Genomic DNA, 16,395 nt, shown 5'->3' with positions numbered 1-16,395 from the left:
GCACAAAGATGTGCAGGTTATGTGAACTGGCCATGATAAATTGCCCCTAGTGTTAGGTGAAGGGGTAAATGTAGGGGAATGGGTCTGGGCGGATTGCTCTTCAGAGGGTCGGTGTGGACTTGTTGGGCCGAAGGGCCTGTTTTCACACTGTAAGTAATCTAATATAAATAATTTAAAGATCAGCTCTCCGGTTCAATTCTTTGCCAACTGGGTTAATGGTAAAAACACGTTGGCTTAGAATAGTTGCCAAAAGGTGAGGGCCGGAAACCAAAGACAAAACGTTGTAGGAAAACCAGAGTCTCAAATGGCCAGTGTGGAGAATGAAGAAAATAAGTGTAAATTGTTGGGGTCTCCAATGTTCTGAAAAATTGAAGTGTATACACCGAAAGGGGTTACATTCCTAACAAATAGTGTGGCCTTGGTGGGGGAGACAGTAAGGACTGCACATGCTGGAAGCTAGAGTCAATAGATGTTAGGCTGGAGAAGCACAGCAGGTCAGACAGCATCCATGGAGCAGGAAAGTTGGCCTTGGTATTGTTGCATTGGACAGAAAGTAATGTCAAAGGGCAAGTCTTTGAATAATGTTACAGGACTGGACCTTCAATTAGAGATCTGGGATGAAATGTACAATATAAATGATCTGTTGAAAACCTACGAGGTAGTTTTGACTTGGACAGGTTTTGGAAAATGGATAGTTATTTCATAACAGGTTTAGAAAAGATTAACAAAATCCAACTTGGGAATCCCTCGAGCAGAACTAAATTGTTGGATAATGCTAAGAATCATTGAAGCAGGAACCTGGCTTAATTATTATAGAGGAAGATATTGATGGATTCCTGACATGATAAAGGTCCAAGTGAAACAGTTACTTCCTTTAGTCTTCCTGGAACAAACAAAACACTCAAAAGTGACACAAGGAACAGAGATTTCAGCGATTGTCAGGTTTTGGCTTGGCTTGTACGTTTGATGCTCAAATGGGAATGTTAGCACCTGCCACAGATGCAGCTATTTCAGGAAACAGAGGCAGATAGATGTAAGCAATGCTCAAAGAATAGTTTGAGTTCTTCATCTGTGACTCAAAATATTATGTTCTGATTTATTACTCAAAGTGAAGAGGCAGGGCCCTCAAAATGACACATGACAAAGTAAATTCTAAAAGAAGGGGATGAAAATGATGTTGAATCTGAACAAACTGAGAAAATACCAAACATCCTTAATCCCATTCTGACTACTGTAAATGTGCAGAGCTGGATAGTGCTTGCATTTCCTTAGAATTGCACGTTTGGAGATGATTTGTAGCTCAGATTGTGGGTCAGGTAGTAAGTTTGCTTGCTGAGCTGGTAGATTTGTACTCAGATGTTCCGTTACCATGCTAGGTGACATCATCAGTGAGCCTCCAGTGAAGCGCTGGTGTTCTCTCCTGCTTGCTATTTATCTAGTCTTGGTCTGTTTTGATGGGTAATATCACTTGCAGTTTTTTTTTCTGAGAGGTTGGTAAATGGGGTCCAAATTAATGTGTTTATTCATGAAATTCCAGTTTGAATGCCAGGCCTCTAGGAGTTCCCATGCACGTCAAAGTTTAGCCAATGTGTTTTATGTCATTGTCCCATTAGAACTGGTGTCCCTCTTCATCTGTGTGTATGGATACTCGTGACAACTTTTGGTGGCTAGTTGGTGCTCATGTATCCTGGTGGCTAGTTTCCAGCCCGTCTGTCCGATGTAATGTTTGCTGCAGTCCTTGCAGGGTATTTTGTATATGATGTTCGTTCTGCTGGTTGTTGGTATGGGCTCCTTTAAATTCATCAGGAGCTGTTTCAGTGTGGTGGTAGGTTTGTGGGCTACCAAGATGCCTGGGGGCCAGAGTAGTCAGGGCATCATCTCTGCGATGTCTTTAATATATGACAGGGAGGCTACAGTTGCTGGGCACGTTGTGTCTTCTTATTTAGGTCTGTTGTGTTGGAAATGGCAGACTGCACTTATCGGGTATCTGTTGTTCCTAAATACATTGCACAGGTGCTTTTTCTCGGCTTTTCTTAGTACCTGGGTGCTGCAGTGTGTTGTGGCTCATTTAAATAATGTCCTGGTAAGAATATTGTTTATGTGTTTGTGGGTTTCTTCTAACATGTTGCGTTTCGTGATGACAAAGGTGTCATCCACATAGCAGACCCAAAGGTTGGGCTGGAGTGTGGCAAGGGCTGTTCGTTCTAACCTCTGCATAACTGCTTCTGCTAAGAGTCCTGATATTGGTGATCCATAGGTGTCCCATTGATTTGTTTGTAGATTTTATCATCATCAAAGATACCAAGATAGACGACAACGAGGTCACAGTTTCCTTCAACATGACAGCCCTATTCACATCAATAAACAACAGCCTAGCCAAAGGAACCCTGGCCTCACTGCTAGACAAACCAAGGACACAAACACCTGACAGCACCAACTCCATCAGCAAGGACGGCACTCTCAAACTAGTAGACCTGAGCCTCACAACCCATTTCATCTTCAACGGCAAGACCCACAAACAAATCAATGGGACGCCTAAAGGATCACCAATATCAGGACTCTTAGCAGAAGCAGTTATGCAGAGGTTAGAACGAACAGCCCTTGCCACGCTCCAGCCCAAGCTTTGGGTCTGCTATGTGGATTTGACACCTTTGTCATCACGAAACGCAACACGTTAGAAGAAACCTACAAACACATAAACATCATCCTTACTGGTATAAAGTTCAACAAAGTGGAAGAGGATAACAACAGATTCCCCTTTCTGGATTTCATGGGAGAACACAAAACCATTGGAGAGCTACAGATCAGTGTTTACGTGAAAGCCACACACACTGACCAGATACTCAACTACAGGAGCAATCATCCCAACTCCCACAAACGGAGCTACATCAGCACATTCCTTAAATGAGCCACAACACACTGCAGCCCCTAGGTACTAAGAGAAGCCGAGGAACAACATCTGCACAATGTATTCAGGAACAACAGGTACTCAATAAGCGCAGTCCACCAATTCCAACACAACAAACTTAAATAAGAAGACACAACACACCCAGAAACTCTAGCCACCCTGCCATATATTAAAGACATCTCAGAGGTGACGACCAGATTACTCCGGCCCCTAGGCATCATGGTAGCCCACAAACCTACCACAACATTGAAACAACAACTGATGAATTTAAAGGAGCCCATACCAACAACCCTCAGAACAAAATATACAAGGACTGCAACAAACATTACATCGGACAGACGGGCTGGAAACTAGCCACCAAGATACACGAGCACCAACTAGCCACCAAAAGACATGACCAACTGTCACTACTATCCATTCACACAGAAGAAGAGGGACACCAGTTCGAATGGGACAATACATCCATCCTGTGACAGGCTAAACATAGGCACGCACGGAATTCCTCGAGGCCTGGCATTCAAACCGGAACTCCATTAACACACATATTGACTTGGACCCCATTTACCAAGCTCTCTGAAAAAAAAAACTGGAAGTGATATCACCCACAACAACAGACCAAGACAGATAAATAGGAAGCAGGAAAGAACACCAGCGCTTCATCGAAGGCTCACTGATGATGTTACCTAGCATGGTGACGAAATGTCTGAGAACAAATCCACCAGCTCAGCGAGCAAACCTAAAACTTGATTTCCTTAGAATGATTATGAGATTGGTTAAAATTATCAATTTGTTAAATTAGTGAGAATCAGTTCAAGAAATATAAAAGTACTGCTTGCTATGGGTTTAAATGATGGCTGATAAAGTGGTCACTGCAGAGAGTTGTATTTCCATGTAAAATAGCTGAATTAAGCAACTTCATATCCACTGATGTAGAGAGATACATATGTTGTTAATTTCACACATTGAAAAGTACAAATGAAACAGTGATAAATACCATGCTTCAAAGACAGAAATAAACATTTTTATAAACTAAGTATGGAGAAAATCTCTGGGAAACTAATCTTCATTTCCCTATAAAAAACAAAGAAAAGTTCTGGATTGATGTCCCACGCAATTCTAACTAACTACAAACTGGAAATGTCCATTTCATTCAATTCCTTTCTCCCGGGTTGTAATGAATCGACATTTTTCTCATGTTGAGCTAAATGGTTTCAGGAGACATTGACTCACCGTGAAAAGAAATGCTCTCCCAGGAGCTGATGTAAACTTTTGTCGAATGATTTTATATGCATCTGAGGTGCCAGCCATCCCATTCCTTATCAAGTCATGTATGGAATCAAGTTCATTCCTTCATCGTTTTAAAAATCTGACCCATACCTCTATAGCTTCCACACTGCTCACCATGCACAATAAGCAGAAGACCCTGCATTTACCCTAGCCAATCCATGTAGCCTATACATCCCAGAACACTATTAACAATTTTGCATGGCCAATCCACTTAACCTGCACATCCTTGGACTGTGGGAGGACACCAGAACACCTGGAGGAAGCCAATGCTGACATGGGGAGAAAGGGTAAACTTCACACAGACAGACAATCACCCAAGGCTGGAATCAAACCTGGATCCTTGGTGCTGTGAGGCAGCAGTGCCAACCACTGAGTCATGAATGCCACCCACCACTGGATACGAATTAGGACTGGGAATGGGAGTTGATTCTCTCTCCCTATTCCCACGGAACACTGAGACCAATTGGAGCAGCCTTGCTACTGCCTTACTTTAGATCTCAACAGATTCAGAAATATTCAAGGACCAAACTGAGAGATTTCTCAACCATTATGGTTCACTGCCACATTATTTCGTGTATTTGTCCATTGGGCTTTAGGAAAGTGGATTAAATCACAGAATCACAAGGTGGGATGACAGAGAAGGAGGTCACTCAGTACACCACACCTATACCAAGTTAAAAATCACACAACACCAGGTTATAGTCCATCAGGTTTAATTGGAAGCACTAGCTTTTGGAGCGCTGCCCCTTCATCAGGTGGTTGTGGAGTACATAATTGTAACTCATAGAATTTAGAGCAAAAGTTTACAGTGTGATGTAACTGAAATATAAGACTCTGTTAATCCACTTATTAGATTAGAATCAGTCTAAACATTATGGCACAGACAGGGAACACAAGGGGCTAACACCTTCAACATATTATCTGGCTGACACCAATTATCACAGTTAACCTGAGAATGTCATTTTTAAAAAAAAGTTTTGTGATTTACATATGAAAGAAGTGAAACTATCATAGTCATTCTAACAGATGGAAGACTCAACAAACAATCAAGGTATTTTTCAATATAATTTCAGTTACATCACACTGTAAACTTTTGCTATAAATCTGTGTGTCTTACAGTTGTGTACCCCACAACCACCTGATGAAGGAGTGTCGCTCCGAAAGCTAGTGCTTCCAATTAAACCTGTTGGACTATACCCTGGTGTTGTGTGATTTTTAACTTTGTACACCCCAATCCAACACCGGCATCTCCAAATCATGACACCTGTCCCAGCTCATTAATTGAGCATCATTACCATAACCAAACTTCAGCTTTTATCCCATACACTTGGACATTATGTTTATCCAAACTATCATCCAATACCTCTACTATAGAACTAAATACTCAAACAATGACTGTATGAGTATTGGCTGGTGCTAGGATCACACCAAAAGATTTGCACAGTGAAAACTGAAATCCAAAGTCTGCCTCCAACAGACTTCCAGGCAATGCATTTCAAACCCTAATTACTCACTGACTGAAGACAATCTTCCTCCCTGGTATAGTTTAAGCAATTAAAATTCTGCTGTTATTGTTTTGTGCAGTTTCCTGACAATACAGTAATAAGTTGCCATTGGTAATGATTTTGCTTCATTTTACATGCAAACAACATCAAACTTTCCTAATTATTTTTTGCCAGTTGAAATCAGAATAACAGAGTACATATGGCATCAATCCAACATGTCATATGTTACGTGCAATGTTGAAGCTAAACAGTAAACTGCAGCTCATTTAAGATTATATATGGTGGAGCTCAGAATAACAGAAGAAAAATAAGGATATGACCTTGTAAATAAGACTGTATGATATCCATACAGATAGATACATACATAAACTGCTGCATCAAAAGTTGCATTGATCAAAATACTGGACTAAAAAAATAGATTTCAAGTCAAATATTTATGAAAAGAAAGACATTTGCAGAAAACAAAGACCAGAAAAAAGATGGTGGTAAACAAGGCAATAAACCTGCAATAAAGCAATAAACTTCATCATTTACTGTTACAGGTTTTAACAAGCCACCCACTCAATGAACAGTGCATGATACATTTATAAAATATTGATCCCAATTTTTCAGACTAATGGCGAGTCTAGAACTGAATACGCAAACAATGACTGTATGAGAATTGACTGTAGCTAATTCTGCACCAAAACAGTTGCACAGTGAAAATTGAAATCCAAAGTCGCAAGCATCCATGACAGAAAAAACTATTTTTTTCATTTATGTTTTAATTATTAGCGTAAGATACAAGTTCACCACCTCTTAATGAATTGAAGCCATCTATTGATCCATACTTTCCAACTGCACAACTTTGCATCCCTGTTGTCAAGTTTTATCACAGTTGTATAACCTTCTGCAATTATAAATTCCTGAAAATCTTCCATTCAAAATTTATCATAATGGAAACTGCAAGTGTGGCACAGTGGTTAGCACTGCTACCTTACAGCACCAGAGTCCTAGGTTCAATTCCAGCCTCAAGTAACTGTTGGTGTGGAGTTTGCACATTCTCCCCGTGTCTGTGTGGTTTCCTCTCATAGTCCAAAGCTGTGCAGGTCAGGTGAATTGGCCATGTTAAAATTATTCATTGTGTTAGGTGCATTAGTCAGAGGGAAATGGGTCTGGGTGGGTTATTCTTCAGAGGGTCAGTGTGGACTGGTTAGGCTGAAGGGCCTGTTTCCATACTGTAGGGAATCTAACCATGATTTGGAGATGCCGGTGTTGGATTGGGGTGTACATAGTTAAAAATTACACAACACCAGGTTATAGTCCAACAGGTTTAATTGGAAGCACACTAGCTTTCGGAGCCAAGCTCCTTCAAAAACATGTCACACTGTAATGATGTCCTCACACCAGTAGTGGTGCTGTAACTTTCTGGTTTTAGATTTCAGTTTCCCAGCCCGTACTGCAGACAAACTCCTTTAATTCAATGAAGTATACAGCTTTGTTTTCCAATTGTATAATTTGACAATAAGTATCCAAATTATGTCAAAACATGATATAAAATTAAGATAGCAGGTATGTCATTAAAATGGTGACTAAATAATGCATACACACTCTGACACAAACATTCTTTAACCCACTCCACCCTAAGATTACACTCGACTCTGTTAATACATATACATCATCTACATAATGTTACAAACAAGAGGAAAAATCTTCAATGCCTTCATGACACTAGTAATTTAAACTACCAATGAAAATATTTTAAGTGAGAATCTCACTGTAAATACTCACTTGTCATTATTCTGCCATTGGTGCTGTTGTTGTCAATATCATCTTCCACTCTTTGGCCTCATCAGCATCTAGTCTGATTCCTTTACCAATTCTCTTTCAACCTGACCCCAACTCTTTCTAACCAACCCTCCCCACAACCTTGCATCCACAATTCTCGTTCCCTACCATCTGTAATCTTATGCTTCTATTATCACCCCACTTCTTCCTTCTATTATGCTAATCCCAGTTATTTCTAGGAACCATGTAACCACTTACCTGCTGCCAACTGTCTTTTCTCCACATAAATCTCATTAATATTGACCAAGCTTTTAGACGTTCCCCACCTCTTCCAACTCTACTGACAATTCACCTCAGCAACATGAGCATCAGTGCTATTCCCTCTCGGCCAACTTTAAATTCTTTTCTTCTTACTGGCAGAGTCATGCAGCATGAAAACAGATCCTTCAATCCAACTCGTCCATGCTCAACTAGTTTTCCAAACTAAATTAATCGCATGTGTTTGAGTTTGGCTAATGTCCCTCTAAACCTTTTCTATTCACGAATCTGTCATTTAAATGTTGTAACTGCACTTGTGTCCACCACTTCCTCTGGCAGTTCATTCCATACATGAGCCACTCTCTGTGCAGAAAGAGTTGCTCCTCAGTTCCCTTTTAAATCTTTCTCCTCTCACCTTAAAAATGTGCCCCCTAGTTTTTAAACTTACCCGCCCTAAGGAAAAGACCTTTGCTATTCATCATTTCCACGCCCCTAATGATTTTAAAAACCTCCATAAAGGTCACCCCTCAAACTCCTACACGTGAGTGAAAAAAGGCTCAGCTTATCCAGCCTACTTTTGTCACTCAAACCCTCCCAACGTCTTGGTAAATCTTTTCTGAACCCGCTCCGATTTAATAATATCTTTCCAAAACAAGATGATCAGAGCTGTACGCAGTACTGCAAAAATGGCCTCACCAGCATCCTATACTTCAGCATGTAATCCCAATTCCTATACCAATGGTCTAAGCACTGGAGGCAAGCATGCTAAATGCTTTCTTAACCATCCTGTCTACCTGTGATGTAACTTTCAATGAACTGTATACCTGAACTCCTGGGTTTCTCCGTTCAACTAAGGGCCCGGCCATTACCTGTGTAAGTCCTCCCCTTGTTTCTTTTATCTAAATGCAATACCTCACATTCATTCAAATTAAACTTCATCTGCTACTCCTCAGCCCATTACAATGAGATCTTGATCAATTGGGCCAATCTTAGATAACCTTCTTCATTCAAAGCAGTACCACCAATTTTGGTGTCATCTGCAAACTTACTAACCATGTGTTCTAAATTCTCATCCAAATCGCTTATATAAATGACAAAGTGGACCAATCCCTACAGAACACCACTGGTCATAGGCCTCCAGTCTGACAAACAACCCTCCAACACCACTCTCTATTTTCCTCCCAACAAATGAACCTTGTATCCAATTAGCAAGCTGTCCCTGAATCCCGTATGATCTAACTTTACTATTTTACCTACTATGTGGAACCTTGGATGTAGGTTTGCTCACTGAGCTGGAAGGTTCATTTCCAGATGTTTTGTCACCCTACTAGGTAACATCTTCAGTGGACCTGCGGGCGAAGCACTGTTGATAATTCCTGCTTTCTATTTATATGTTTGGGTTTCTTTGGGTTGGTGATGTCATTTCCTGTGGTGACATCATTTTCTGTGATGACGTCATTTCCTGTTCTTTTTCTCAGGGGGGTGATAGATGGGTCGAACTTGATTTGTAGGTTGATAGAGTTTCAGTCGGAATGCCATGCTTCTAGGAATTCTTGTGCGTGTCTTTGTTTGGCTTGTCCTAGGATAGATGTATTGTCCCAGTCGAAGTGGTGTCCTTCTTTATCTATATGTACGGATACTAGCGAGAGAGGATCATGTCGTTTTATGGCTAGTTGATGTTCATGTATCCTGATGGCTAGTTTTCTGCCTGTTTGTCCAATGTAGTGTTTGTTACAGTCCTTGCACAGCATTTTGTAAATAACATTAGTTTTGCTTGTTGTCTGTATAGGGTCTTTCAAGTTACTTAGCTGCTGTTTTAGTGTGTCAAGCAGACAAAACGCGCCCAGAAACCCTAGCCACTCTTCCCTACATCAAAGACATCTCAGAAATGACTGCCAGACTACTCAGACCCCTTGACATCATGGTAGCCCACAAACCCATCAACACACTAAAACAGCAACCTCATGAACTAGAAAGACCCTATATAGACAACAAGCAAAACTAATGTCATTTACAAAATACAGTCCAAGAACTAGAACAAATACTACATTGGACAAACAGACAGAAAACTAGCCACCAGGATACATGAACATCAACTAACCACAAAATGACATGACCCTCTCTCACTAGCATCCTTACATACGGATGAGGAAGGATACCACTTCGATTGGGACAATACATCCATCCTAGCACAAGCCAAACAGAGACATGCTCGAGAATTCGTAGAGGCATGGTATTGCCATGGAACTTTATCAACAAACACATCAAGTTAGACCCCATCTACCACCCCCTGAGAGAAAGAATTGGAAATGGCATCATTACAGGAAATAATGTCACCACAGGAAATGACATCACCAACCCAAAGAAACCCAAACATATAAATAGAAAGCAAGAAACATCAACAGTGCTTCCCCGAAGACCCACTGAAGATGTTACCTAGTAGGGTGACGAAACGTCTGGAAATGAATCTTCTAGTTCAGCGAGCAAACCTACATCCAGAACCTCAACCTGAGCTACAAATCTTCTTAAAATGTGGAACCTTGTCAAAGGCTCTATTAAAGTCGATGTAGACAATGTCTACTGCTCTGTCTTCATCAATCCTTCAATAGTGAATTACCTCTAGGTACCCTGGAGGTATTGGTCCCAGTGTATCTTCTTAGATTCTGATACTCCTCCACCAACTGTCTCTCAGAATTTGGTACCTTCCTTCGGAAATGCCATAAAAGTGGATGGATCAAAGTAGAGAACATATCTTGCCAATACAATAAATGAATTTGGAAAGATCATCACAGAAGAGACTATTAAGTTCCACTTAAAAGGTTTAAAAGTCAATGTGAGTTCATAAAAATACCACTCTAAGGTTCAACCACAAGATCTGTAATTCACAACACACTGCTGCCATTTAGATTGATAGCACAATGTAAAATTTATGTTCCTACCTCATCTGAAGAATTGTGGCATTAATTGCTGTACTTCCAGTGCTAATCTCTGCTTCTCAATTCTGCCAGCAAACACTGCGTTCAACATCAGGTCCTGGCAGTGTTCTTTATTGTGTCTGTCTGTACAACGTGATCAATCTGTTTTTGTTTAAGCCAGGCGGTGTATTAATGGAAACCTGCAGAAAAAGAAAATTGTCATAATGGAAGTTCTTGGAATATGAAAATCTGGTGTTATATGCATCTGATATGATGCATGCATGTAAAAATAAACAATTAATCCAGAGCACCACATCACTCACTTCTGCACTTCATTCTGCATATTGGACAAATAATACACCAGATTATAGCAAGACACTTCTTTTTCGAACATTTTTTGTGATTTTCTAAAGGATTACTTTCTGATTTTCAGCAGCTCCTTTTTAATTCATATTAATTTATTTATGAGGTGATGTAGTCACACAGTAAGAATACCTTCTGTTGCCATATGAAGTATTTGGTCTCACACCAAAGCAGAATTAGAAGAATTCATCAATATCCTCAAGAATGATTAACCTTCCATTAGACATCACTCAATGCCAAAAGAAAGCATTGATTATCGAGACATAGTGTCTAAATCATTGCAACAAACATGGGAGTACGCAAAAGTTATTTTGCCCCAAAATGGCTGACATGCCTCTACTAACAAGTGGTTATCATCCCAAACACTGAAACTCAAGGGTGTAAATAGACAGAAGAAGATTATGCAGCAGTAGTTTGAATGTTGACAATTGAACAAACAATTTACAATGTTCTTGGTTTCATTGTTGGAGGTACCCGTGTTCTGATTCCTTTTTAAAACTGGTTTGCAGCAACATGAGTGAGAAAGAGTCTTCCTTCACCATAGGGGAATAGTGGGATAGTTTAGCTTTGACCTTCATATTAACTATCAATTCCAGCATAGTACATAACAGTCCCACTGGTCCACTCCAGTAGAGTTGAAATTAGCTTTTAAAAAGGAAACAACATGTCAGCAAGAGGTGGTCTTCTTCTTGTTATGTCTTTCCTTGTTTGGAGTTGCCCTGAATGCATATCCATGACATTCCGTGGGCTTCAAACAGTTGTTTGTCACAGACTCAGAGCTTAAATTTGCAGATTTTCTATAGCAGTTCTCCTTCTAATAGCAACACATTTCAGAAATTGTGAGTTGAAAAGAAAATAAAAGTCTACTATTACTTCGGTTCTGATCCATCATCATCACAAATCATGACATTGAATAAGAGAGAACACATGAAAAGGTGGGTAGCAGAAGGAATGCTACCAGACTCATAATTAGTGGTCATAATTTCCTCATTCCTGAAGAAGGGCTCATGCCCGAAACGTCGATTCTTCTGCTCCTTGGATGCTGCCTGACCTGCTGCGCTTTTCCAGCAACACAGCTCTGATCTCCAGCATCTGCAGTCCTCACTTTCTCCTCTTAATTAGTGGCCAATGTTTTAGGGACATGAGTTTGAATCCCACCACACCCATTGGTGGAATTTAAACTCAATTATAAATGTGGAACTGAAAAATTGGCTCAGTGATAGTTTCATGGTAACTATAATTGATTAGTACAAAAATATGTTTAATTCTTAATGTCTTTTGGGGAAGGAAGTCTGCTGTTCATTCCTGATCTGGCCCACATGACCCCAAAGCCAACATCACAGTGGATGACTTACTACTCTCTGAAGTGTCCCAGGAAGCCATTCAGTTCATAAGAAATTAGTTTAGATTAGATTACTTACAGCATGGAAGCAGGCCCTTTGGCCCAACAAGTCCACACTGACCCTCCGAAGAGTAACCCAGTCAGACCCATTTCCCTCTGACTAATGCACCTAACAGCACTGGCAATTTTAGCATGGCCAATTCACCTAACCTGCACATCTTTGGACTGGGGGAGGAAACCAGAGCACCCAGAGGAAACCCACGCAGACACAGGAAGCATGTGCAAACTCCACACAGAGAGTCACCTGAGGCAGGAACTGAACCCGGGTCTCTGGCGCTGTGAGGCAGCAGTGCTAACCACTGTAATGGGAAAGAAATGCTGGCCCTTCCAGCCTCACCACAAAAGAGTAAATAAAATAATGTCCATGCAGGTAGTGGCCAGCCTCTCACATACCAATGAGGAAGGACACACTTCCACTGGGACAACACATCCATCCTAGGTCAAGCCAAACAGAGACACACATGAGAATTCCTAGAAGCATGGCATTCCAACCAGAACTCTATTAACAAACATATTGACTTGGATCCCACTTAACACCCCCTGAGAAAAAAGGACAGGAAATGACATCACCATAGGAAATGTCATCACCAACCCAAGGAAACCCAAACATATAACTAGAAGGCCGGCTACATCTTTATTTGGAGGCTTGCTGAAGATGTTACCTGGGAAGTGGGCTTGGAGGGGGTGCTGACTCCCCTCTTGAAATTTAGAATCCTTTCCAAAACTGAATGAGGTACGTGATCATAGTTTGCATGCTAACGGGTGATTCCAGGTGCTGAATAGCTAACAGAAATAAAATATAGATGAAAACAAGGAATGCTGGAAATCACAGCAAGTCAGACAACATCCATGGAGAGAGAGAGAGAGCGCAAGCTAACATTTTGAGGCAAGATGACTCTTCATCAGAGCACCTTGACCCACTTGGCCTTAAATGTTAGCCATCTACGATCATTACATAAATATCCAACACGATCCTGACACTGAGTCAGGCAGCATCCATGGAGAAAGAGACACAGAGAGAGCAAGCTAACATTTTAAGTCTAGATGACTCTGCACCTTGACCCACTGTGATTTCCAGCACTTTTTGTTTTCAGTACAGATTCCGGCATCTGCAATAATTTGCTCCTACAAAATTGGGAAACGTAGCTGAATCGATGGAAAGGAGAATTGTCTACCCACCCATTATAGAAGTCGAAAGTGTCAGCAATATGTTGGATTTTTATGCAATGATCACAGATGGCTAACGTTTAAGGTTAAGCAATGCTATTTTGGAAGTGCTGTTGCGCAGGTTCTGATTCCTATATAAACAAATCCAGCAGACCTCGGAGACGATGGAAGTGTTGCTCTGTGACAGTAGAAACAGTGTTGAAGTAATGCAGGCAATTTCTGCAGCACTGATCCTGCTTCCTGATACACAGCATTTCCTCAGCTTATTCAGGTAAGCGATCTGCCTAAACAGTTCACAGTCATAAGTTTTTATTGCAGGAAAGCTGAATGCTTAATTGTTAATATGAAGTCACATGTTTCATGTTCAGTTCCCCTGACTGATTGACCTTAATGTTGTGCCGAGAAAATATTGTAGAGTGAAACCAGTCAATGACATTCGCTAATAACGATTTGGTAGTTCATTTTACCCTTTGTACACCTGAAAAAGTAGAAAAGACCATTGATCCCATGTAAGGTGGAATGTGATTCACCACCAGGCCATTATTTGCTCAACAATGGGTCACTTTTGCCTGCTAGGTGATCATATGAGAGCAATAGGTACAGCAAAATAAGCATTTACAGCTCAGGATGTCATTTTTACAATTTTACCAATTGTTAATGCCTTTATTTGGACTCTAGAACTGTCCACAATTCACACTGGAAAACTAGGGAGTGGGGAATACCAGCAGAATTTGAAGTACCTATAATTTATAAGTCAATGATCTGACTAAAAAGGAAGATATTCATGAGGATTCATTTGCAATCAATGTTTGGGCATCCACCAATAATTCTCTGTTTACCAACAATCGTTCACATTAACAAACTGATTTTCAATCCTGGCATTACAGCCTGTAGCTGCAGCTTGAAATTGTGAAGTTGTCTGCTCTTATTTATCTTGGAAGATATTATCTGGAAGAACACATTTTTCAACCGATGTTGTTGCTCTTTCTGTAAGTACCGACTGAAACGAGGAAGTCACATGTACTCCATCTCACTCCGCCTGGTGATGTGCTCGGCCAAGTCAAGCACCAAAGGCAAATAAAAGGAAACAAGAATTGTGGAGGGAGAGGTAGCTGAAAGATTACAAACCCAGGCTGTTTTACAACATAAGGCTGAGCTATTGGAATCAACTCACTTGAAATGAATATTCATTCAGAAGTGGAAGCAACAGATTTGGAAACACCTTGAGTTGCTGAGGACAGCTGTCGAACACCATTCCAGGGTGCTGCAGCAAGAAATGTTTGGAAGATACTGAGGACCACAAAGAGGCTGCCCTCTTCACCATCTTCAATAAAAAAAAGAATCTCAATGATGAAGACAGCAACAACAGAAGAGCTCTCTTTCATTAAGGCTGTGACCGATGCTATTGAGGTGATGGGTAGCAGTTCCAAGATTCTGTAACTGATGTTTAGTTTCTGTGCACTGCCTATTATTTGCTAAAAGTTATAACAATTGCCACCCACAAAAGAGAAACACTAAGAGTTGCACTCATGCAGACTGCCAGTAACCACTAGGACATCTAGCAACAAGGAGACCGGCAGAAGAAGAAAAAAAAAGGAGAAACAAGCATTTGTATAACTTTTTCCATACAAGTTTCAAGGCGGTTTGTAGCCAATGAAGTATTTTTTATTGTAGTTGATTTTCTATTTGCATCCAAGGAGATAGATGGAGCCTTGACTTAATGTTTCATTCAAACAGCAGCACCTCTCTGCACTCTTGCAGACTGCAGTGTCCATCTTGATTTTTGCGTTCAAGCCTTGGCATGGGATCTGAACCCAGAAACCTGAGACTCAAGGGCAAGAACAGTAACAACTAAGGCACAACTGACCGAAACTCCAACAAGAATCATGCGCCATAGTGATCATGCAACATCCAGGACAGTCAAAGGCAGACTAGATGGATGTTAGTCTTTTCTGGTCCAACAATTCCCATGTTCCGATGAACACTGTGTCATCTCAGTGTTGCACTGTTCCTGATCGTGATGGGCAAGCTGCGAGTTCAATTCTTTATTGTTGTCCATTTTTCAAAACCACCCATCAACATCTTAAATTTCTTGGGAATCTTTAGGTAATAGCATTTTCCAGGAGATTTACTGAACAGGATTTTCACCATGGCACAAACGGAGATACGAGAGCAGGTGATGAAAATATTGATCAAAGCGGTACAACTTAATGAGCATTCAAAAAGGAGAGGTGAATCGGGTAAGGAAGGACGAGAGTGGCAACTCCAGAGCTTGGGTACAGTCTGCTTAAGGTTTCATCACTGCTGAAATGATTAAAACAGGGGAGTATATCAGGTCAGAAATGCAGAAATCCCAAAGGATTGTTGGGTTGTAGAAGGTTACATGTATAAAAAGGGGAAAAACAAAACCACTGAGGAATCTGAAAACTTGGATGAGAATGTTAAAATTTGAGGCTTTTCCAATGTAACTCATAGAACGGAACTTGGGTCTAAGTTAGGTCCTGGGAAGCAGAGTTTGGGTGAGCTCAAGTTTGTCTTATGAGGAGAGAGTGAGCAGCTTAGGCCTGCGTTCGCTGGAGTGGAGATCTAATTGAGGTATGAAAGGTGTTAAAGTGAATTGACCAAGTAGATGTAGAGAAAACATTTCCCGATGTGGCGGGGGATCTAGAATGAGAGGTCATAGTATAAGCATAAGTGGGAGCAGATGGAAAACACAGATGAGGAGAAATTACTTCTCTCAAAGGGTCATGAATCTGAAATTCACTAAATCAGAGTGTAATTGAAGCTGGCATACTGAGTACATTTAAGGAGGAGATGGATTTC

General features: G+C 40.8%; 1 protein-coding gene across 4 annotated transcripts in view; it reads right to left on the bottom strand.

Annotated features, from left to right (window-relative positions):
* LOC132815297 (hepatocyte nuclear factor 4-gamma-like) overlaps positions 1-16,395 on the bottom strand; it is a 134,683-nt gene that overhangs the window by 101,786 nt on the left and 16,502 nt on the right. For all 4 annotated transcript variants that reach the window (XM_060824138.1, XM_060824136.1, XM_060824140.1 and 1 more), the window contains exon 2: positions 10,665-10,840. The gene's annotated coding sequence lies outside the window, so the exon portion shown is untranslated. The remainder of the gene's footprint in view (positions 1-10,664; positions 10,841-16,395) is intronic.

Source organism: Hemiscyllium ocellatum, chromosome 4 (genome assembly GCF_020745735.1).
Source record: "Hemiscyllium ocellatum isolate sHemOce1 chromosome 4, sHemOce1.pat.X.cur, whole genome shotgun sequence".
In the NCBI taxonomy this organism is placed as follows: Eukaryota; Metazoa; Chordata; class Chondrichthyes; order Orectolobiformes; family Hemiscylliidae; genus Hemiscyllium; species Hemiscyllium ocellatum.
The sequence above is the reverse complement of the archived record's forward strand: the minus strand, read 5'-3'. Positions and strand labels throughout refer to the sequence as shown.